Here is a 21,970-nt window from a genome sequence, read left to right as displayed (position 1 = left end):
TCCTCTGCTCTCCTCTCCTCTCTTCTTTTCTCTCCCCTCTTCACCTCTCTTTACCTCTCTTCCTCCCCATCTCTTCCTTAAGGTAAGATATTCTTACATCAGTCAGGCTGGCCTAGAACCCATGGCTTAGCCTTCTTAGTGCTAGGGTTGCAGGGATAAGCCACCATGCTGCCTTTCCTATAGCATCTTTGAGTTCATAAATTATCTCTAATGTAAACTCTTGGTTCTAGTAAGTCAGGTTTTAATATTGTTGGGTGCCCTCGCAGGTAAAGTAATTAGTATTTATTGTCATATGTAAGCTGTAGTGAGATTGCCTAGGATCATGTAGTTCTAGAAGCTATTAAGTCCAGAAAAATGTTCTGTCAAGGTTTGGAAAGTTGGTTAGATGGTGTTTTGCTTGGGGCAAACACGTGAAGGAACATTTATCTGAAGCAGACACAGGTGAAAGATGTTCTGTTAAGGCAAGTATGTGAAAGGACACATGATGAAGGAGTCTTTGCTAACAACATGCATGTCTTGGTCGGCCTTTCACTGCTTAGTTGAGCTGCATGAGTCGGGACTCCATAGAGTAAAAAGCAGAGTGATGTCAGCTGAGGCAGACGCATGTGCTGAGGTAAGACCCGTGGAGGACACGTGATGTTTGGAGGATATAAATAGGACTCAATGGACAGTGACAGATGCTAAGCTAGGCTTGCTGTTAGAGTTAGCTGTGCAACGTTTGTGGGTCTCTCATCATCACTGATCTTCACTTCACTGAGAGAGACATAACTGAGAATGTCTCCTGGGATTCCTCCTGGTCCCTCCTGCTGACTTGTGCCAAGCTGCTGCTGCCTGCTAACCTGTGAACTAAACGGCTGATTTCCAGACCATGCAGATGGGAGTTGCTCCAAAGAAACTTTCTAAACAGGTCCACTTCCTACCTTCCAGCCCCTGTATCCTTTCTTCTCCACTACCTCTGGTGGATGGTGGGCTAAAAGGGAGGTTAAAGCATTGAAGAACCATCATTAAAAGTAAAATTTGAAAAAAACTTAGTTACAAAGGGACTTGGGATTTTGGATTTTTTTTCTTTTTAACCATCTTAAATATTTTTCTTTTATTGGATTTTTTAATTTACATTTCAAATATTACCCCCTTTCCCGATTTCCCTTCCAGAAACCCACTATCTCTCCCTGCTTCTATGAGGGTGCTCCCCCACCCACCCAACCCCTTCTTCCTCCCTGCCCAGACATTCTCCTACACTAGGGCATCAAGCCTTGACAGGACCGAGGGCCTCTCCTCCCATTGATGCCTGACAAGGCCATCCTTTCCTACATATGCGGCTGAGCCATAGGTCCATCCCTGTCTACTAAGAAGAACAACAGTATCAAACAACCAGACCCCCCAGAGCACCCAGGGATTTTGGATTTTCTCTAATAATACATAGTCTCTAGACATTGAATAAGACCTTGATAACACTGGCTCTATTCTGGGGCAAAGATTCCAAACCCAAGGGATTTATCTCCATTGAATTTTAACTGCAGTTCCCACAGATTGATATGAATCTCTTTTCCTTCACGGATACCAAATATCCTATAGCTTCTGGATGTCAAAGAGGAGACCTGTCTCCCTACATGAAGGCTGGGACTCTGCTATGCTTTATGTGCTATGCTCCGTCGTGGTAGATGAGTCAGAGTTGATTAATGTATCCTAAAATACGGTCCTTCATATGCAGCTTTGATTATATGTTTAAGTTGTTCAATTATATTTAGAAGGAAAATGATAATTATTCTCTAAAATGAAAATAACTATATTGTTATTAAAAGAAATGAAAACGGTGTTTGTTTCTCCTATTGCACAGATGGGAATCTATACTCAGAGGCTTTTAAATTCTCTAATAGTATGTGAATCATTACAGCTTTGTAGGCCTTAAGAACCATAAGAAAGAAAATGCTTTTTCATTTAGACCTCAAAATAGAACCTTGAAAGTTATGCCAACCTTGTTCCAAAATATATGCACACAATGAGATATTTCTCTAGGGTTCATTAATTTGGTGATGATTATTCGAATTTGGAGTCACCAGCCAGCTTGCATGAAATTAGCAGGTGCCAAACTCAAAACTCCAAGAAATCCAGAGTTGCTTAGACTATTTCTTACCTATAGGGATGTCAGCTCCTTTGCCTAGCTAAAAGTTTCTGGAGGAGTTCTTTTCACAGGACACCAACCTCCCCTTTCCTGCTGTGCCCCTCTTTTTGTCCTGATATTAGGTGGAGAACCACACAGGCATGGATGAAGAGCAGAAGGTCCCCTTGGTGAGAATCCTGAGTGCTAATGAGAGCAGAGAGGAGTCTCCATGGAGCGGGAGGCACACTCTTCTCATAGAGCCTTGATCCCTGTAAGTGGAGGAGGGTTCTAATGTGCATTGGTGAAACTGGGACATGCTCTTTTTGAAGTACCAAGCAGAGAGCACTCCAATGACTTTGTTCTAATGACATAGCATGTGTTCATTTGATCACAGATTGCTGCTATTTCTATATAGAAAGGGGCAGCATTGAGAAATCTTAGTGGATACTGTTTGACTCTACTCAGCGCTGGCTCAGCCATTTAATACTCCAGGTTTCAAAGCTCTACAAAGCTACCACTGATGATCTTTCTAACCTGCTTTGTCAATCTGTGGTGGGTTGAAGAGAAACGGTTCCCATAAGCATATAGGGAGTGGCGCTATTGGGAAATGCCTTGTTGGCCACTATTGGCTTTGTTGGAGGAGTGTCACTGGGCTTTGAGCTTTTAGATGCTCAAGCCAGGCCCAATGAGTCACACTCTTCTTGCTGCCTGTGGATCTAGAAATAAAACTCTCAGGTCCTTCTCCAGCATCATGTTTGCCTGCACACCACCATGCTTCCTGCCATGATGATAGAGGACTAAACCTCTGAACCTATAAATCAACCCCAGTGAAATATTTTCCTTTGTAAGAGTTGCCATGGTCATGGTGTTGCTTCAAGGAATAAAACCCCTTACTAACACCATCACATACTCTTTTCTTGATTTTTATACTTAATTGATGAATAAAAAGTTTTAAATCAGTGAAGCTGATAGTTTCTGTCTTAGAAGCTTGTGTATGCCCTTGCTTTTCATGAACACTTCAGACATCGACAACTTACTTTACAAATATAAAATCAGAAATGTGCCTGGCCTGCTGTATATCTGGGATGCCCATACTCAATTGTCAGCTTGTCAGCATCTCGGATTAACTTAAACCATGAAATGGAAGACACACTGGCAAAGGACTTTTGCTTAATTTGAAGTTGGAAGATCCATTCTAATACAGATCTTTGAGGTAGGAAGATACTTCAGATGTGTAGAACTTTAACCCTGATCACTGGAGCTTGGAAACCCAGTCTGAGCCACCTCTTTTGCTGGAAGCCTATATAAAGACATGGAAGAAGGAAGAAGGAAGAAGAAAGAAGAAAGAAGGAAGAAGGAAGAAGGAAGAAGGAAGAAGGAAGCTCTTGTTCTGTCTGCTTGTTCTCACTTCAGTAGCAAGTCCATTCTTTCACTCCCTTTGGAATCTGCTTTTCCAGGATTCCAGTCTTCTGAAGGCCACCTGAAATATCCAGCCTCCTGGACTGAGCAGCTGCTAGATTTTGGGATTGTGTACATATACACATATATACACTTACTCATACACACATACATCATATACATCGTATACCCATACCCAACCCATACCCATACCCATACCCATACCCATACCCATACACATACACATACCCATACACATACCCATACCCTTACACATACACATACACATACACATACACATACACATACACATACACATACACATACACATACCCTTACACATACACATACACATACCCTTACACATACCCATACACATACACATACACATACACATACACATACCCATACCCTTACACATACACATACACATACACATAGCCTTACACATACACATACACATAGCCTTACACATACACATACACATACACATACCCTTACACATACACATACACATACACATACACATACACATACACATACACATACACATACACATACACATACACATACACATACACATACACATACACATACACATACACATACACATACATAAAGTGGATTTATTGCAATGACTTAGTGGCTGCAGTACAGCTAATCCAACCATGGTTATCTGTGAATAGGAAGTCTAAGAATCCACTAGTTGTGCAGTTCACAAGGCTGGCTGTCTCATGTGGTCTTCAGAATGTGCTGGAATCCTGAAGAAGTAGACCGGTATGCCAGTGAAGGAATGGGCTTGCTAGTAAGGTGAGGGCAAGCAGGCAAAGAGCAAAAGCTTTCTTCTTTTCACATACATAATAGGTTTCCAGCTGCAGGTGTGGCCTAGGTAAAGCGTGTGTCTTCCCACCTCAGTATCCAAATTAAAGGCATACATCTTCCTCCCTCCAGATCCAGATCAAAGGCAGGCGTCTTCCCACCTCACAACTCCAGACTAGAAGTGGATTCACTCACTTTAAACCAAACAAGAAAGTCTCTCACAGGCAAGCTCTCCATTTCTGGATTGTAGTTCACTCCAGAGAGAATCAAGTTGACAACCAATAGTAGCCATCACAGAGTTTAAATGTAGTTGGCAGAATCTGATCAATGGTAAGCCCTTTAACAATTCAGCAGAGCAAAGAGGAGTAGCCCCTACACCAGCCCCATGGAAGATGAGTAGAACAATTCTGTACCATTCTCCCTCTTGCTGACATCTCTGACTTTCCTATTGTTTTATGGTCAGATGGCCTGTGTATAACAGGAGGCTGAAGTAACTGAATAGGCGGTGGTTGTGGGAACTATGCACATACGTGGAAAGGACAACAAAGAGGCAGAGATAGCACGAATGATGCAAATCATAAACAAATAGCTGGACGCCATCACAGAGAATTCAAACAAAATAATCTCTTATTTCTGTCTTTTTTTTTAATAGAACAAATAATGACCATGAAATCATCAGGGATATTTTCCGTGGCTAGGACCAAATTTGAACTTTAAAGTCATTGGCAATCAAAATGGTTACTGTTTGGAGAATCTTAGAAAGAGTCTACCTTTGGAAGTAGCAGCTGGAGTTTGTTCCCCAACAGACTCTCCTCACATTCTATCGGCAGTCACCCTAGTGTGCTGAGCTCACCCTAGTGTCCTGAGCTCACCCTCGTGCAGTGAGATAAGCACCCAGAATTCTTGGGTGCAAACTTATTGGAATGACTCCTATCATTAATATTATGTGCTTGTAATATAAAGTTTGGGGGAAAAAACCTTGATCTCTAAATATTTTTGTGAGAACATTTCCTTTTTGTTGAACACAAGAAAAGACACTTGGGTCTGGGCTAAGGAGCCTTCTGTCTGTCAGAGGTAAATTGTCTCCTGGGATAGAGAATATTCTTAATGCAAAACTTCAGATTCTGAGCTGATCCACGATTTGACATGTTTTGATCTCTGACAGGAAGCCACAAATGGAAAATTCCATGCCTGACCTCACAGAGTGGGTCACAGCCCAAACCCAGGTGTGCTCAAGACAGTGTATAAATTATCTTCAGGCTGAGAAATGTGTGTCTATAAAACATAAATGAAATTTGCATTTAAGTTGGATTCCATACCTTGATATATCATATTTTATAGCAGATATTCTCAAACATGCAAACAATCTTTGAAATCTAAAACACATCTGTTCCCAAGTACTTAGGAAGAGAGTTAAACCAACCTATAACATCTTCAGGGGTTAAAGAGGGTCAAGGCCATGAGAACTCCCAAAGGGACGATAGCTAGTGAACCTTAGAAGCAAAAACGTTCAAGAAATAGTTAAAGCGTTTGTGTAGCTACGCTGTCTTCCCCACGGATACCCAGGTTTTGGAAATGCTAGTCACACACTATCTTGACTCTAGTTGTGCTCCAGGGAGTTAGAGACCAGGCCTGCATCTACACTTAGCAAGGCATAGATTGTGTAGGAGTCATAGACTCACAAGGAAGGTATAAGGGAGCAACATCTGAGATACAGAGAGAGGCGGTCACAAGTCTGGAATGCAGGAGTAGCTGAGAGACAGCCAAGCACTGGGGTGAGTACATGAGCATTGTTAACAGTGGCCCCAGGAGGAGTGTCAGAAATGCCAAGGGCAGAGAATTCAGGGAAGACAGGAGACAGGGGCTATGCATGGTGACACAGAAGGCTGCCTGAGACTGTTCACTGAGGAATAGGGAAGTGTGAGCAGTTTCAATTGGTTTTATTCAGGGTGGGAAAGTTCTTGATCGGGAGATATGGTAGCATGAGTCTTTGAGGAAACCATTAAGAAATATGTATCTTCTATTCTAAGAATTTTATTGGCTAGCTTGGGGGGGGTGGACTAGGCAAAGTCTACACCCTCTTTTTACAGGCCTAAGGACAAACCAGTTTAATTCCATCCAAGGAGTCTATTGACTTATAGAGTGTGAGGGGTTTATGAGCAGGAGCATGGGTGACTCGCAAGCAGCGACACAGGTTTTCATCCAGTAAGGATGATGATGGCTTCTTAGAGGCTGTGCAGCTGGGGACTCCTTCGCTCTCACCGGCCTATCTACTCCAGTCATACTCACCAAGACCTCCAAACTACTTCAAACAGGAGTGGCTAGAATATCAGGTAAGGGTTCTGCAACTCCTCTAGGGGGAGCTGTCAGCAGCCAGTGAGCCCAGTCCTAATGTGCTTTTGCAAAGACACATACATTCTTGTGCAGATGACTCTTGTGAAGCTTAGAGGACAGTGCTGTGCGACTACCATGGTCCCTTTCTTCATCCCTGTGCTGGTGGGCACATAGGTTAGTTCTGTCACTTAGCTCCGTGAACAGTGCTGCAAAAGCACTGTGGTGTTAGTACTTCTGTAATGAACTGATTTGGAATCCTTTGGTAAATACCCAGTAGTTATAGAGGTAATAGAGTATAATAGATCATTTGGAAGTTTCCTTTCTCTCTCTTCCTGTCCCCTACCCCCTCTCCTTCCTCTCCCTCTTCTTTCTTTGTTGCTTGCTTGGCTTCTCCCACCCTTCTTCCCTCCCTCCCTCCCTTCCTTCTTTCCTTCCTTCCTTCCTTCCTTCCTTCCTTCCTTCCTTCCTTCCTTCCTTCCTTCCTTCCTTCCTACATGTCCTGTGATGGTTTGAATGAGAAAGGCTCCCATAGGCTTCCCTTTGAATACTTGGTCCCCAGTTGGTAGACTTTTCTGGGAAGGTTTAGGAGGTGTGGCCTTGTTGGAGGAGGTGTGTCACTGGGGGTGGGCTTCGAAGTTTGAAACCGAAGCCACTCCCAGTTTGTTCTTGAATCATTAGCTGCCCACTTGTGGGTCAAGATGTGAGTTCTTACCCTCTCAGACCACCATACCTTAGTAGCCCTGCTATTGTAGATGCTGACCCTGTGGAACTCTACGTCCAATTAAATGCTTTCTTTTATAAGTTGCCTTGGTCATGGTGTCTTCTCAAAGAAATAGAAAAGCAACTAAATGTGGATTTTCATGAGTGATCCATGCACACAACATAATAATTATCTTGAGCCATAAAGAAGAACGAAATCGAGGCTGAAGAAAGAACCCAGCAGTTAAGAGACTGCACCATTCTTGTAAAGGCCCCAGGTTTGTTTCTCAGTACCCACTTTGGGTGGCTAGAACTGCCTGTAACTTCCACTCCAAGGATCTGACGCCTCCAGTCTCCACAGGCACCTGCACTCATATGCACATTCTCTCACCTTCTACATAATTAAAACTAAAAATAGTTCTCAGAAATAATAATGTGTGTCATTTATAGGCAAATGGCTAGAATTAAAGACTATTATATTAAGTGAAATAAAGCAGTTTCAGGAAGACAAATGTACAAATCCTTCTGTTTGTGGTCCTAGATCTCATACAGATATATAAACTCATGTTTTAATGACATGCAGAGAGAGGTAACACTGACTGTGAAGGTAATTTCGTGTAAGAGAGTGCAGAGGTGCAAGGGGTGGGTAGGTGGGGAGAATGGTCAGGACATCTGTAGCACACAATATACACTTGTGCAGAACTAAAAAAATTACTTTTAATAAAAGAAAAAATGAAAGTAGATCTTTAAAGAAGGGAAGAAACATTTTTTGAATAGAAAGGAAAAATATCCATGCGTCTCACTTATATACTGAGTTGGGAATTCTGAGTTCGGAATTCTAGACTGAAGTAACGCAAGAGTAGTTTATTCTCTTTCAGATTCGGTTAGTTCTTTTTTATACTTAGCTTTCTTTTTCTTTAGAAACGAGGAACAGGCATATTGTAATTAGACAAACACACTTTTTTTTTTTAATTCAAGAAGTGTCAACTTAAAATTTCTGGGTACCAAACCAGATGGATCATACAGAAACCCAAACTGTGAAAGTTAACGTCTGGACCTTTCTGCCTGGCCCCCCAGCCCATGAGTCACACTCAATGGGGACCACACCGTGAGCCACACTCAGCTCCTCTGTCTGGGCCATGGGGAAGGTGGGTCAGGGAAAGCGAAGGTCTCCGGAGCCTCACTTCTGATCCCAGCAGAAGCTCTGCCCTTTCTCTTCCCCTGCTTTCTCTCATTTAAACTATTTCCCAGCTCCAGTGCAATCGGCCCTCGTTGCACACAGGCAGCCCAGGACCCTGCATTTGCGGCGTCCTGCTCCGTGCTGTGTCCTGACTCCAGGGACGTCTGGTGTTTGCCCCAGCTGATTGTCTGCAATGTCATAGAATAATAATTAGCACGGAATCTTTTTATAATTTTAATTATAAATGTATAGTATTTATATTTATAATTTTTATTTTACGTAATTATAAATTTCACAATCTTAACCATATCTTTAAAATTTATTAATATCTTAAAATATTAACAAGTAGAAATTACTTTTAAAAACATTTTTAAATTTTAAAATAATTTTATAATAGATAGTTAAATTTATAACTATAAATTTAATCTATTTTAAACAATATCAAAGCATGAGACATAAAGTGAGAAAGTAAAAAATACTGCTTAACTCACTCTCACTACCCAGGTTCCCAAAAGTACCCATTACAGCATTTGATTACCTTTATGGAAATCTGTATCTACATCTGTTCCATCAAATTAATGATAATAAATATGCTATTTGTTATACCATATTAGTATAATTTAATATATAATGAAGCATACTTTATCATTTCTATAACTTATCATGATATATGTACAATACATAAATAATATAAATATATAAGTAATGTTTTCAGTATAACAATGTCTTCTTTATCCCACTGAGTTGTTGAGATGTCCTCATCAAAAAAGTCAATTGATATTCATATATCGATCACATCATAGAAGATTCTCACCTCAGATTTATCTATTTGTATCTCCTATGATCATGCTGAAGATTTTGTTATGTGTCTCAGGGATCTGACTGTCTCTACTACGCCAACACTGGGATTACCAGTCCAAGTCCATGACACCATGCCCAGTAGGACTTTCTGTTTTCTCTGAACAACTGTTCTAAGGCTCACAATCTGGTCCTTGTGCTGGCGAGGGAAACACATCACTAACTGAGCCATTTCCTAACACAGCATTATTATTACTTAATACCTTGTTGGGGTTAGGTATATTCTAAGCTCTCTCACTTTGCCTTTTATTCCAAATATTGTGGGTATTTTGCTCCAGTCGTATGGGCTAGGTTCACTGAGTTTTGAATGTTAAAATGAGCCCAGGTCTCTGAGATAGAGCATCCTTGTCTCTATCTCCTGAAATTTACTTGGCTCAGCTCCCTATCTTGATGGTGTTTCTGTGACTGGGCTGATGAAGACATTTGAGCTGTGGCTCCTCCCCCTTTCCTGTAGTTTGTCTAACTTATTTATTTTTCATCAAGTTCTTGTGACAGATTCATCATACTAGTAGAAAAGTTTTTTTCTCCTTCTGCCTCCTTAAATAATTCATCAAGTTTGATACAAACTAGCCTTGGAATTTCCTTTATAGTATTTTGATGACAACCTTAAATACCGGGATGATTAAAGTTCATGTAGAGATTTTGTACGTTTGTTTGTTTTTTGTTAGCTCGTGTTTTGGCGTCTAAGTGCCCTTTTGCCTCATTAATCTGAATTGTCCTTTTTATAAACATAAAATTATTTATAATATTCTTATTAGCTTTTGGGCATGGGTAGGATATTGACGGAAACTCCCTTTGCTATTACTGACCTCAGTAACCTACGTTCCTGAGTTTTCTCTTTCATTCCTACCCAGTCTTGCTAAGGTTATCCCTTTTATTAATCTTTCCAACCAGCAACTTCAGACTTAATTTTCCCTGTTGGCCTCTTTGCAGACCGTGGTCTTCTTTTCCTGGCTAGGATTTATCAATTTTATTAATCTCTCAAAGAACCAGTTTGTAAATTTGTTAAATTCTCCTGTAGTTTCTTTTCCATCTCCCTGACTTGTATTCTTTTTTTCTTGTCTTCTTTGTGCTAGAAAGTGATTGTCAACTTTTCCTTTAAAATATTGCCACATAAAGCCACACACTTCTCTTATGTCCTACGCGTGTTGACAGACTGGATTTTAGTTACATTTCAGCTTCAATATTTTCTACTTTCCCTCAAAATACTGCTGTGCCTGAATTATTTAGAAGCACACTTTTTAACTTTTAAAAAACTGGACTGTGTAAATATTTTGTTAATTATTTCCAAAATTCAACTCTTTTATTATCATTTGATCTATGATGTCTTTGAACATTATTAGATCTTACTTTATGACTCTTTGGAGCCATTGGTGTTTCCTAATTCTATCATCTATTGAGGAAGAGCATTAATCATTTCCACCTGAGAAGAAGCTCGGTGTTTTGAGAGTGCTCTCTGCTCTTGCTGAGAACCTTGATCTGGATCCCAGCACTCACAATAGGCTTCGCACAGCTGCCTGTACCTCCATGCCCTCTTCTGGCCTTCTGGGACATTGCACACACATGCTTGTGTTCTTTCTCTCTCTCTCTCTCTCTCTCTCTCTCTCTCTCTCTCTCTCTCTCTCTCTCTCACACACACACACACACACACACACACACACACACACACACACATACACACACACACAGACTCTTGCACACAGGCCAGCTAAAACACACATAGACTCACTTGCTTACATGCAAACATGCAAACACACACACACAGACACACAGACACAGACACAGACACAGACACACACACACACACACACACAAAGTCACACACAGCAACGTATAGACATAAATAGAAATACATCTCTAAAAAGATTCTCCAGTTGCTAGCATGCATTCCTTTGCCCACGTTCTCTTTAATTCTTGCTTATGTTTCCTTGTGTATCTGAAAGGGTGGTTGTTAGGATTTAGGCCCATTTACGGTTGTTTGTTCCTTACAGTTGATCCCTTGCTCAATGGGAAATGCCCTCTCAAAGCATCTCTGGCAACCCCTTTCATCTTGCTGTTTGTAACGTGTGACATTCCTGTGTTGCCTGTGGCTTAGGTTTGTCATCCCCTAGGTCTGTTTCATTCCATTAAGCAAATTTCAGCCTATGCATCTGCTTTATCTAAAGGAAACTTCAAACCAATGTATTTTTTATTGAAAGAGCATATGTGTGGGTGGCTATTTTATTTTCTACTTCCCACCCAACAAGCTTAGCCTTTTATTGGCAGGACTCCATCTGCCAACATAGAAAATGATGATAGACACAGATAGACTTAATTTTACTGTTTTTCTATCTCTTCCTATTCCTCTCCCCTTTGTTTCCTATATATCTTGATACATATCTTCCTATATATCTATCTTTGTTTCCTATATATCTCTTATGCTTATGTGTTATTAACAATTTGCATTATATCACTTTCATTCTTCTGTTTGCTCCTTACACTCCTTTCCCTGAGAGCTTCTTGTTTATATCTTTAGCTGGTCACTGTCTGATAAAGAATTTATATTAATCATTCGCTAAAATCCAGTAGTGTAAGGGTGGCAACATTCTGTTTAACCATTGTGTTTACTCTTCTTTGGAACATACCCTGCTGCTTAGTCATTAAGTCACCCTCTGCTTAATTATATCACATTTTGCTTAATGATTACATCACATTGCTTAATGATTACATCACACTCTGCTTAATGATTACATCACACTCTGCTTAATGATTACATCACACACTTTCTCAGCGTTTTCCTCTGTACTCTACAGAGTTATATAATTTAAGACATATTAGGAGGGAACATAAAATGCCTTTCCACACTTTCCCACCCAATCTTCTCCAGGCCTTGTGCAATGTAATTCTGTTTCCATCTGGTCTTTTTCTTCCTCCAGCCTGAAGAACATATCCCTTTCTCAGGAAAAACTCTAAATTCTCATTTTTTTTCAGAATCAGAAAATGCCTTTATTTTACTTTCATTTGGGTGGATATTTCCTCTGTAGCTAAAATTTCAGGATGATGTTTATTTTTCCATTACTCCTTTACAATGTCCTTGTGCTTTAAATGGGGCCTGTTGTTCCTAACAGACACTGGCCATCCACTGTGCCATGGTTCCTTTGGATAGAATATCCAGTTGCTCTTAGGCTACATTTAAGAGTCTCATCAGATTTCTTAGCCTTTACAAGTTTGATTATGATATGTAGTTGTCCTGTTCTTCCTGTCTGTAGTTTGGTACCTTCTGAACTAATCCCCCCACCGTGTGTGTGTGTGTGTGTGTGTGTGTGTGTGTGTGTGTGTGTGTGTGTAAATCTATGTATTATATTTCTCATTTTTTGTTTGTTTGTTAGTTTGTTTGGAGACAGGGTTTCTGTGTAGACCAGGCTGACCTAGAACTCACTGTGTAGCTCAGGCTGGTCTAGAACTCAGAGATCTACCTTTCTCTTTCTCCTAAGTGCTGAGATTAAAGGCATGCACCACCACCACTTGGTTCTTTCTTGTTTTTTTTTTTAAATCCTATTCTTTCCCCATGTCTCAACATTCTCTCATGGTTTATCAATGCTCAGTTTATTATATCTCAAGCCCTTCCCGCTAGATCTCTTACGATGGACAAATTTAATTATCTCTTTTTATGGTAACTAACTGACTCTTTTTCTGCAAATTCTCAAGCAAGATTATCAATATTATTCGATGTGGTATACTTTATTTCCACCAAATATTGGAAACGTGGAGAACATTAAAATAATATATGACAAGAGAATATAAATAATAACACCTAGTCCTAAAGCTGGGTATTTGTTTGATCATTTGCTTCTGTGTTTTTGCAGACCTTAAGTCATACCAAATAATTTTGATTCCATCAGGAGAGTTCTTATCCTTTCTAAAGGGTAGCTTGCTTTAAAGTGACTGTCCACTGTGCTTGGTGGAGTCTCTCACTTTTGGGTAGGATGGACTCCCTTGTCTCTTAATGGTGTATGACCTCACACTTCACACATTGTTAGTCAATGTTTGTTCATGGGGCAAGTATTGTGACCTGCATGTCTGTGTGACCGTCATCTCTGTGTGACTTTGCAAGTCTGTGTGACCTTCATCTCTGTGACCTTGCAGAGGATGACCATGCATTGTTAGCTGAACCATTAGGTAAGCACTCTAGGGTGTTTCCATGAGAATTATATTCCCTTTCCCACTTAGCTTGCTTTTCTGGAGAACTTGGTTCCCACCATAGCAAAATGGCTGCTATCCTGGTCTGTGGAAGAAGAAAAAAACTTAGGCGAAAAAATCAGAGCAAAGGTGGGATACCTGCTGGGTATATCATACCAGCTTTTCTTCCCTCAGAAGATTCTATCTTGTCCCACAGGTTTAACCATCTGGACACAGTTGGTTCATCCATTATGTCCAGATTCAGAATGGTTGAGATATCAGATCTAGTTATTGATCACATCATTAGAGTGCTAAGTAGAATTTATATACATGATTTAAAAAGTAAGTTTGGTTATTGTACTGATATTCCAATAACTCTTCTTTTTATTAAGGTTAGGATTAATGTTTTTGTCAATTCTCTCATATTTTCTACTTCCATAGAATCTCTTTCTCTGCATGCACATATTGCATATTGCAGTTTGCTCGTCACTATCCATTTTATAAATAAACATGTGTGGGTGCACATTCATACATATATATGCATATACTATATATACACTAATATGTATATAGTCTGTATTGATAATAATATACTTTTCTTGCATGTGTATGTGTTTATATGCATGTTTGTATTTGTGTGGGTGTCTATGTGTGCCAAGCAGAGTCCATATATGTGCCTGTGGCCAGAGACTGATACAGGGCATCTTCCTTAGTCTTTCTGTACTTTATTTACTGAGGCAGCCTCTTACTAAATCCAGAGCTAATGGAACCAGCTATTTGGCTAGCTAGCCTGCACAGGGATCACTGTCTCTATCTCCAAAGCACTGGGATTACAGGAGGGCTGCCACGCCTGCCTTGTATGAGTTCTGGAGGTCATCCGATCCTCATGCTGTACAGCAAACACTTTATCCTCCAAGCCAGCCTCCCAGTCCCCATAACAATGTACTTTTAAATATATCCTTTTTCTTGAATAATATGTACCTACCTCCTGAACATGCTTGACACGCAAAAGCTACATATTGGCCTACTGTTGGGTAATGTCATTTAACACAAAACATTTTTTTGTAACAAATAATGAATATTTTATGCACATAACAGATGAGCATTTTGTTGACATAATGGGATCTGAAAACATGGAGCATGATATCCCATAGGTGCTGGCCACATACTGTAGCATATAATGCTATTGTTTCTTATGATTTTGGGGCTGGCTGGGAGTGGAGGCTGGGAGTGGAGTGCCATTGTCCAGAGTGATGAAGTACTATCCTCTTACACACTTTTATCCTAGGAAAATATCAAAATTGTAAGGCTGATTCCTACTGGATATCTCTTGTGTTTGCACCACTATGTATTTAGAAAATCAGAAGCTGAATGTCCATTACAAGGCAAGCACCTTATAAACATCTGTGATATGTAGTTCTGAATTATACAGATACATAGTTCCTTAGTCTATAACAGGAGTTCCCAACCTGTGGGTCACAACCCCTTTGATGGTGGAAAAGACCCTTTCTCAGGGGGTCCCCTAAAACCATCAGAAACCACAGATATTTCCATTATGGCTCATAACGGTAGCAAAATTACAGTTACGAAGTAGCAGCAAAAATCATTTCATATTTAGGGGTCACCACAACATGAAGAACTATATTAAAGGGTCACGGCATTGGGGAGGTTGAGACATTAACAACATTATTTTTAGATGTCTTCCTTAAATAATGCATTCCCATAAATCAACTCACATGGATCCAAGTCCTTCTTTCTGATAGCAAGGCTCTGTCAAAGTTTATTCACCTGATTAGTTTTCAGACTAAGAGGACGAGAAAGGAAAAGTATACTATTTCCATAAAATTTAACAGTATTTTGCATGCATTTTTAAAGTGAGTTGTGTCCGTTTGTCATTTCCCTGTGTCCATAGCAGATGATATTTCGTCTTTTACTTGTACTGTATTTTTCAGATTCTCTTCTGAGGATTTCCGGGAGGGCAGGGCACACAAACATTTAATATCACCAACCCTCTCTGTGGGTTTGGACTTGCAGATGCCACCCATTGTTTAGAAAACAGGACTGCACTTGCACTGCCCATGGGCAGTGGTTTTCTTTGATCATTATTCACCCTGAAGCCACTCGCTATAGGCAAATGCTCTGTGCATGTATGCAGATGTGATCTGGATGCACAGTGTAGGGACTCGGTCACTGTAGGTTTTGGTACTAACTCGAGGGACCAGACACCAATCTCCTGTGGAGGCTAAGGGATGGTAATACCCTCTAGGCCACCACTCCTGGGTATCTAAACACAGCATCTCTTATAAGCCTTGGCCTGACTTATTAGCAATTAATAAGCAAGTGAGTACAACAGAAATTTTAATATGTAAAATGACCATAAACTTATTTGCATCTTTTAGCCATTGTCATTCAGTTTTCTCGTTAGAAATAAGAGCATTTTCATTGTAATAAACATGCAGACTAGCAAAAGATTTTACAAAATAAAAGCCATAATCCTATAGCCTGGGGATCAATAATTTATAATCTTTTACTACATACATGTATTATATATGTAGATACACTTTTCTATATACATGTTTTTTACTATATACATATTTACTATATACATATTCACTATATGCATCTTTTTCTATATACATGTATTATATATGTAGGCTTGTCGCGACCATAGCTTCTGTTAATTACTCCTGTGTACTATGAAGAAATAAGGTATTCTTGAAGTATTTATTTTATTTTGTTTTAAAATCCTGTGTTCTTTGCATCTGTAAAGCTTCATCTCATTTTCACCATAATGTAGCTTGAGGAGTTTGCTTTAATTAGGTATTCTATGAATTTTTTTAACTGGTTGTGTAAAGGTATAGCTCTGATGTGCTTAGAGGCCAGCAGACACTTATCCTGACTACTTAGGCATGCCTGCCTTGAAGCCACTCCGCAAAGGCCATCCTTTTGATATGAAACCTGTCGAAGCCCACGGTATTTCTGCTTAGCTGTTGTAATGAGTCTGCAAAATGGCATTGAACTTTGGAACCTAGAACGCCTTGTTTAGATCTCGGTCCTGCGTGCGTTTCAAATGCAAGATTGCCTTGATTTCTAATTTTCAATTTAGTCAGCCAGCCAGAAAAGAAGCATTTATGGAATGCTTTAAAAAAAAATCCCCTTCCTCCTTCTTAAGTCCGTCAGTCCCCCGAGAAGGAGTGTGCCTGCTCCCGGCCAGCCCAGCGTTTAATCCCAACCTGTCACCAGTTTCTATGAAGTGAGGTTTCTATTACTTCCTGGATCGCTCTAGTCTATCAGAGGTCACCATCTCCAATTTAGCCTAGATGTGGATGGGAAAATACCCTGTACAGCCCCAGCATCCAAAGAACATTGGTGTCAAATTCAATTACTGCAGAAGGAGACCTTCTTTTTTCCAAAGGTCTCTGAATCCATTAAAAACACTGCTCAGATTCCTAGCACTCACGCTGCCGTGAATGTGTCTCCCACACAGGCCTTCTGACAGCTGCGTTGTAATTTCACTTTGTCAAGTCCGCTCATGGTCGGAGTTTCATTTGTTGAAAAAATAGCTGAAATGGAAGGAGAGGCTGTTACGTCTTTAACATGCATCTGCACAGACCTGACTGAGGTGAATCCCCCAGACGCAGAAGAGCCCGCCATGGTTTCAGCTCATGGAAGTTTCCTCTTTCTATGTTTCCAAACGTGCTGAGTTTTCACATGTAACATGTCGGCTCCAAATTGCCGTGACCACAGCTTCTGTTAATTATCCCTGTCTACTACAAAGGAATAAAGTATTCTTGAAGGTTTTTTTTTCTTCTTCCCCTTTTATTTTAAAATCCTGTTCTGTAGAAATTTCTTGCATTCCCATTTGCTCAAAATGTAGAGATTTTCCTTTTCTTTGATTAAGGAATAAATGAATCCACTCTGAGTTAAAGAAAATGGCTCAACACACCTCACTTTTTTTTTTAAATAGTGGAGAAATATATTCCCACATTTACATTTCCGGGAAACCATCTAACAGGCAGGAAATATTAGCAGTGTTTCCTCTTGCTGATCCACAGCCTTCTAATTTGTCTGGAACACCAATGGATCAAGAAGTGTAGCTGTGTAGGCTCTTTCGAAATTTACCGAACATTGCTCTGACTACTGGGTCAGCCTTGGGTATGCAAGGCCACCGTTTCAACCATCAGGAACTATTTCCAGAAAGTATACATTTTACATGGCAGCTTGAGCACCCGTTCCTCCTTCTCATAATTAGACCACAGTGAACAACTGCTTCCTTGGCTGCTGTCTCGAGCCTTTGCACACTTAACACCACCCTCTGCAGCTTCCAGAAACCGCCTGCTCCTGATCTACGCTTGACAAAGCTCCCACTCAGAGGGTATTGTCTTCAGACGGGACTCCCAGAGTTCACGCTAGACAGAGCTGACTCCAGGATTACTTTGGGAAGTAATATGCCAAAGCATTTGATGTGTTCTTTGAGAAAGGTGTCATTTCATCTTTTATAACATTTTTCATGTCTGATCCTTCTTACTTAAAAATAGCTTTATTACAAATCACTTGTATAAATGCTATTTTTTTTGGTCCTTATGAACCGGCTCATCCTTTTAGATCTGTGTGATTTCCATCTTGAATGATCAGTCCTTGGAGGACGGGAAGGTTCAGTAGTTTCCTTTTGGGGCACACAGCATTGGATGACAGCTGAACTCATGTTCAGATAAATAGGAAAATAACTGCACATTGGTTGAAATGGACACACATCATGGTCATGCTGGACCATCTGCCAAGCCGGCTGCTTCCCCTAGCTGGCAATCATTTGGACATTTAGGCAAAAGTGGTTCTGTGAGCAGGACCTTCATGTCTTTAGGGAAGATGCAGAGAAGTGTCTTGGCTGAATCTTATGGTGAGTGCACTTGTGTTTCAAGCCATTCCCAAAGAGCTGGGCCATGGTTTGCATTCCCATGGTGAAGACCAGGGTCCTTTCCCAGTACTGGTGTGTGATGGCATCATTCTTTTAACTGCTCACACAGGTGTGGCAATACTTCAATGTGTGTGTGTGTGTGTGTGTGTGTGTGTGTGTGTGTGTGTGTGAGATTTCTCCCTAGAGTAGCTATGGTCAGCAAGCCCCTGTGGTCCCCCCATATCTGCCTCCTAATGCCCCACCTCTCCCTGAGCACTGGGTTTCTAGGATGATTTTTTTATGTTGGAGCTGGATATCTAAACATTTGCTCATACCTGTGCACCAAGTACTCTACCCCACTAAATTATGTCGCTTCCTCCCTCCTTGCTTGTGTTTGTGTTGTGCTGTGTTGTATTGTATTGCATTACATTGCATTCTATCCTATCCTATCCTATCCTATCCTATCCTATCCTATCCTATCCTATCCTATCCTATCCTATCCTATCCTATCCTATTCCATTTTTGAGACAGGGTATTCCTATATATCCCAAGCTGGATTAGAACTCACTATCCTTCTGCTTCAGGCTTCTGAGATGGATTAGAGACATGTACAACTATGTGTGGCTTTTTGCTCTTTTCATAATAACATTTATTATTATTGTTTGTTTATTTACTCTCTGTCTCTGTCTCTCTCTGTGTCTGTCTCTCTGTCTCTCTCTGTCTCTGTCTCTGTCTCTGTCTCTGTCTCTCTCTCTCTCTCTCTCTGTGTGTGTGTGTGTGTGTGTGTGTGTGTGTGTGTGTGTGTGTGTGTGTACTATGTGCCTTCACGTGTATGTAGGCAAACATACCCCATGGCTATTGGAAGTCACGGTCAGGTTTTCTGGGACTCCGTTCTCTCCTGCTGATATGTGGATCCCATGGGATCAACCTCAGGCCCTCGGTCTTGGCCACAAGCACCTTTGCCCACTGAGTCATCTTGGCAGTCCTATAAGATTACTATCCGACTTTGAAAGAGCATACATTGTAGATATAAGTCTCTGTAATTGTAGTTAAGTAAACAGTCATAGGTATTTTGCCAGCCCATGACATGTTTTTAATCATATTGAAAAAATGTTTTTCAGAGCCAAGTTTTTTGATTTTTGATATATCTTAAGTTTTTTCCTCTTAGGGATCGACTCTGGTGTCTCGTCTAGAAGTCTTGAGCCTTTGATTCTAGATATGCTATCTTACTCTTTTCTTTACAATCTGTGGTTTTATATTTAAGTCTATGGTCAATTTAAATGGATTTTGCATGGGCTTTACGACTTGGGTGCACTCCTCAGCTGGTGAGAGCCAGTCATTTGAGAACCACACGTTGAATAGATGTCCTGTCTCTGGGGTGGGTCTGCCATCTTTGCTGTCCCCCTAGGCTGTCGTTTGAGGTCTGGAGTAGGAGTCACATTCTCTTCAGTTATCTCTGTGCTGAGACAGTAGCCAGTTTCTCAGCCCCATTGTTACTTTAAAATAAATACCCAGGTTGGAAGCAGTGACTTAGCTCACTTAACTCTTGAAAACAACTTAGCTATTGCAGTTTTCAGCCTTTTTATATTATATTTTGATTTATATTAAAATGATTTTATTCATTAAATTTATATTTATTGTATAAAATTTTATTTTCATTTTTCCTGTTTTCTTTTTACCTCTTTCTTCCTTCCCTTTCTCTGTCCCTGCTTTTTTCTTCCTTTTTGTTATTTATTTAGTGTGTGTGTGTGTGTGTGTGTGTTTGAGGTCAGTGTAGAAAGTCTTTCTTAATGACTTTTCCACTTTACTCTTTTCTTTTTTTTTTTTGAGACAGGGTTATTCACTGAACCCGGAACCCACCAGTTTCTAGATGGGCTGATCAGGAAGTACCCATCTCACCCTGTCTTCCTTTGCCAGGATTTCAGGATTTAATACAGTTCTTAATGTTGTGGAGACCCCCAACCACAAAATAATTTCATAACTGCAAATTTGCTACTGGTATGAATTGTAATGTAAATATCTGAGATGTGACCCTGTGGGAAAGGGTCATTTAAACCCTCAGAGGGTCAAGACCCACAAGTTGAGAACCGTCACATTCTAGTTGCTGGGATTGGAACCTGAATCCCAGTTACATCAGGCAAGGTCTCTAACACTGAGCTATCCTGCCCATAGTCCTCGAATGTAGCTTTTTACATTTTTAATAACACTGCTGAGATTTTTATAGGACTCACACTGGCCCAAGAATCAGTTTGAGGGAAATGACACCTGTTTATCTTATGGAATCTTCTAATGTGTGAACATGACACATCTCTCATTTGTTTGAAGAGCATGTTTGATTCATTGTATCATATTTTGTAATTTTGGTGTACAGATGTTGGATTTATTTTGTTAATCTTATGAACCTGAGCATTCTATTTCACCGAGGTCGCATCTGTTAATTGTATATTACACGTTTATAATTGCATTCCTCTGACTTTGATTGTTTGCCGTCATAAGAGCTTTAGTTCAGTTTAGTCTTGATACTGTTTTAGTTTGGACTCTCTTAAAAGTACCCAGCTGGAAGAGTACTGTGCTCAGATGTCTTCAGCGTTAATTCTGAACTTCCCATAAAGACTTTCGAAAGCAGGCCAATCGAAGTCACGTAGCTATTCTCATCCAAACGATCACAGTGGATGTTCTGTCTGTCTGTGTATCTATGCACACTTGCCTGCCTGGAGAAAAGAAGAAATCAGACCCCCTTGGACTGGAGTTACAGATGATTGTGAGCTGCCATGGTCCTGGGAACTCTGAAAGAGCAGCTGCCCCACCCCACCCCGAGCCCCCGCGCATGTGCCTGCGCGCACCTCAATTCGCCTCTGCTTTAATGGATAGTTTTGATTAAATGACTATGGTTTTCTGCAGTTTTTCATTAAGGTTCCTATGTGGACGACCTGTACAACAAAGTTTTAGTGAAGTTCCCGCACCATTTCTCTGCCTAAAACTTAAATACTGTGCGCCGTGCCCAAAAGCGCAGGGCAGCTCACATTTCCTGCAGATTGATACGAAACCTTGTCAGAGATTTTAGAGCTAAGTCGCAGTGTTTGAAAATATGCAGCATCAGTGCACGCTCCCAAAGAGAAAGAAGATGGCACGGTTTGAAGAACGATAAAAACACACACATGCACATGACACGCACACACACATACCCCCAAACAAGGAAACTACATTTAAAAGTGTACAAAGGAGGCAGGGGAAAGGCTACATTTAAAAATAATTATAAAGCTTTGTTTATTTTTGGCATACTGTGCCATATTGATGTAAAATGATTCAGCTCCTTTAACCCTCATTGCCTTGTGTCTCTTCTGTGGCAGATTTCAAACCCCAAGCTCCTTTTCCTGTATTGTTATTGGGAATAAATCTAGTTCATATGTGAGCACTGCATCTATTCCTATCCCTAATTCCCATCTAGCTCCTTCTAGGTGTCCTGGTCTCCCTCCTAAATTCATGGTCTCTGATTATTATTCATGTGTGCGTGTGTATGTGTGTATGA

At 40.4% G+C, this 21,970-nt stretch overlaps 1 long non-coding RNA gene across 2 annotated transcripts; it reads left to right on the top strand.

Annotated features, from left to right (window-relative positions):
* The first annotated feature begins 696 nt into the window (after positions 1-696).
* LOC120099112 (uncharacterized) lies at positions 697-17,978 on the top strand. 2 transcript variants are annotated; one of them, XR_005497964.1, is made up of 3 exons: positions 697-932; positions 1,576-2,372; positions 17,035-17,978. It is a non-coding gene; the product is annotated as an uncharacterized LOC120099112 (long non-coding RNA). The 2 variants fall into 2 exon arrangements; XR_005497965.1 differs by having other exon boundaries at positions 697-907; positions 2,245-2,372; positions 17,035-17,977.
* The last annotated feature ends 3,992 nt before the right edge of the window (positions 17,979-21,970 follow it).

Source organism: Rattus norvegicus, chromosome 1, assembly GCF_036323735.1.
Source record: "Rattus norvegicus strain BN/NHsdMcwi chromosome 1, GRCr8, whole genome shotgun sequence".
Lineage (NCBI taxonomy): Eukaryota > Metazoa > Chordata > Mammalia > Rodentia > Muridae > Rattus > Rattus norvegicus.
The sequence above is the reverse complement of the archived record's forward strand: the minus strand, read 5'-3'. Positions and strand labels throughout refer to the sequence as shown.